The 3,552-nt window shown below is 49.7% G+C and overlaps 1 pseudogene; it reads right to left on the bottom strand.

The window, feature by feature from the left end:
- Positions 1-200: 200 nt before the first annotated feature.
- On the bottom strand, positions 201-2,870 carry LOC125555408 (protein NRT1/ PTR FAMILY 2.11-like; annotated as a pseudogene).
- Between the last annotated feature and the right edge of the window lie 682 nt (positions 2,871-3,552).

Raw genomic sequence — 3,552 nt, 5'->3', positions numbered from 1 at the left:
ATCTTTTGGCTTTAATATTATGAATATGTGTATCACTACTATCGAGATTCAACAAAAATAGACCACTCTTCAAGGGTGCATGACCATAAAAAATATTACTCGTGTAAATAGAACAACCATTATTCTCAGATTTAAATGAATAACCGTCTCGCACCAAACAAGATCCAGATATAATGTTCATGCTTAACGCTGGCACCAAATAACAATTATTCAGGTCTAAAACTAATCCTGAAGGTAGATGTAGAGGTAGCATGCCGACGGCGATCACATCGACTTTGAAACCATTTCCCATGCGCATCGTCACCTCGTCCTTAGCCAATCTTCGCTTAATCCGTAGTCCCTGTTTCGAGTTGCAAATAATAGCAACAGAACCAGTATCAAATACCCAGGCACACATCGCCAGCCCCGGCGTGATCATCGCCGGATTTCTTGAACATATACCACCGCGCGCAAATCACAAAGTAGACAAGGTTTATAGTGGCAATGACGGCTGTGACCAGGTAGAATAGGTCCACCCTCCCCTGGTCCAGGTCCTGTGCCAGCCAGTCCGGCCCCCCGTCGTGGCCACGCGTCGCCCGGTGCACCACCACCACCATCAGCCCGCTCTCATAGCTTGCCAATGCAAACCCCAGGAAGTGGAGCGCCCCAGCTACACTCCTCATGTTCTCTGGGAACTGCCGGTAGTAGAACTCGATTTGCCCGATGGCGCCAAAGGCCTCAGATAAGCCTGCCAGAAGCTGCTGCTGCGCCACACTGCTCCACAGCCACTGACACCAGCATCGTCGCCACTGACAGCGCCAGGCCGATGCCAATCCGCTGGAGCAGTGTGATGCCACCATCGCGCTTCGTGAAGCGGCGGAGCGTCGGCACCACGAACCAGTCATGCAAGGGAGAGCATCTGAAAGACGACAACGGAGCCTTGAGGGATCTGGAAGCTGCTGGAGTTGCTGATCCGGCGGTCGGTCTGCGCCGCCTGGAGCACGACCTATGTGCCCAGCTGGGTGAGGACGATGAAGTAGATGACCCCCGACAACCACACTGGGATGATGCGTGCAAGACACTTCACCTCCTCCACCTGTTGCATCGTGCATAGCCTCCACGGATCTGCCGGTATCCTCCCATCGGAGCACAATGCGTCCTGAGGGGTCCGCAATGCCGCCTTGTCCAAGCACGTGAACTGGTCGGTGAAGGCAAGCTTGGAGACTAGCTTGCTTCGGTGTGGCGGGTCGAACAGCTCGGCAGTGCCGCTAGGTCGCCGAAGGTGGCGCTTGCGAGAGCAGCGGCGACGAGGACCTGGGCGAAGCTTGTGAAGGGGCTGCCCTCGGGGCGTACACGGACGTAGAGGCGAGTGCCCATGAAGAATACGATGCAAGAAAGGCCCATGAGCGCGGCGGGCACTGCGAGCCCCAACGCCCAATTGACGTTGCTTTGAAGATAGATGATTACCGTGGCGGAGAGCATCATGGCAACAGTGAAGGTGAAATAGTACCAATTGAAGAAGCTGGCGATGCCTCGGCGGCCATCGGCGGTGTGCGGGTTGAACTGGTCGGCCCCGAAGGCGAGGTTGCATGGTCGGATGCCTCCAGCACCGGCAACTAGGAAGAAGAATGACAATAGTATGGTGGCAAGCTGGGAACAATTGGGACCCTCGCACTTTTGCCCCTTGGATGTGTTGCATGCCGGAGGATGGAGGGTGTGGATAGCGGCTGTGAGGGTGAGGATGAGCATGCCGACGAAGGAGGACATGGTGGCAGCGGCGATGGTGGTGTAGCGACCGAGGCAGGTGTCACTGATGTATGCGCCCAAGACGGTGGCGAGGTTGCTGGTGCCAGAGAAGACGTTGAGGAGGGTGGCAGCGTTGACGCTTGGCATGTGGTACACCGTTGTTAAGTACACCAGCATGTTGGACAACGCCCCGATCGTCCCAAGCTTCTCGAACGTCTCGTTCCCTGAGACAATAACTCCATATTATCTTAGTATTACTTGTAGAAAATTAATTCACCAAAAATTAACAGCATTTAATTTTTGTGATATTCTGTTCCCACTTGCAAATTGTTGTCTAATAGCTCAGTGCAACATGTTGTCATGGCACGGCACGGCATGGCAATTTGTCTTTTTTTTTTCGGGTAGCATGGCAATTTGTCGTTAGCTAGCAACAACTGGTAGCAAGCAAAGGTAAACAACTAACTGAATTATTGTCATCATCCGTCTCTACATACTCCTGAGTGCCTTTTCAGCCGTTTCAGCAGACTGGTCATTCGTGGTGTGTACAAAGTTTGTTGAGATCCAGCCAAGAAGACGAAGAAGAAGACAGTAGCGCATGCAGTTCAAGGAAAAGAAAAACGGAGGCAGGTAGGCAAAAGCACCTATGACGTACGGCCCGCCTCCTCGCCATCCGTGGTGGTTGTGGACACCGCCCGCCTCCTCGCCATCACCGGCGTCCGACGAAGACGACTCGGCCTCCTCCGACGCGACCCTCACCGGCGCCATCTTCTCCATGCTGATGGCCTTCTGCTCCTGCTGAGGCCTATTTGCCTCCATCAATCTCTTACTTAAAAATCTCCAGGTGGCTGGTGCAAGAAGCAGAGGGGTCGAGGCCTGCCGTATAAATAAGCCAGCCAGCCAGATTAGGAGATCTTGCTTCCAAGATACTTCTCAGATAGAAAAACAGGCAGAAGGAAAGCAACGGCGTCTTGTTTCATATCGATATATCGATGTGTGATGGTTACGCAGAGGTGTGATTGTATCAGCTTGATATATCAATTGAATGAAAAATGTTGTTTATCAAAGAAACAGGTCGAGTCAATTACACCACTGATGCCACAACATGACATGAAAAGTCAGTTCAGTGCTAAAACGTGGGGTGTACATTGAACTCGTGTCACAACTTGGTTTTGACGTGCATATACAGTGAATATCACGTTTATATATGAACGGGTGTTGATTAGGCGCATCACATGGCATGGGGCTTGCTGTCAGCGACTGTATGGCAAAAAGAATATATGTGGCCTGCTATTTTGCAAATAACAGCCTTGAATTTTTTTCTCACAAAAAACTCCGTGCCACGGCCACAAGGGCCCACTTGTCAGCACCATATAAATAATTAAAAGTTAGCGAAAGCCGGCATTCGAATCGCTGGCCCATAACGAGCAGCTGTGCTTTGCTAACCACCTAGTGCACGAACATTTCACGTTATGAGTGAAATGCCAACGAAGGCCAAGCTCCAGCGAACTCGTTTTCAAATTTTATTTTTTTCGGAGAGCGATGAATTCCAAATTTATTTGTGAACACACATGCACATGTATCCTACATATGTGCAAAATTTCACAGCATCACACTCTTACATGTGGCGTATAGAAAAAAAGACAAATATACATTTCTAAATGGGCCTTTTATTTTTGTTATTGGGCCTGAAATTTGTCTTTTTTGTACAGCCTAGAAATCACAACATTTTTTGACGATCAACACATTGCTGCGGAATAAATATATGTTTCCATGGGAAAAAAAATCTAATTTTTTTGAAACTTTTGAATTTTTTTTGGTATTTTCAAA

This window comes from Triticum urartu, chromosome 5A (assembly GCF_056163025.1).
Source record: "Triticum urartu cultivar PI428250 chromosome 5A, HENAU_Tu73, whole genome shotgun sequence".
Classification (NCBI taxonomy): domain Eukaryota; kingdom Viridiplantae; phylum Streptophyta; class Magnoliopsida; order Poales; family Poaceae; genus Triticum; species Triticum urartu.
This window is presented reverse-complemented; position numbering and strand designations above follow the sequence as displayed.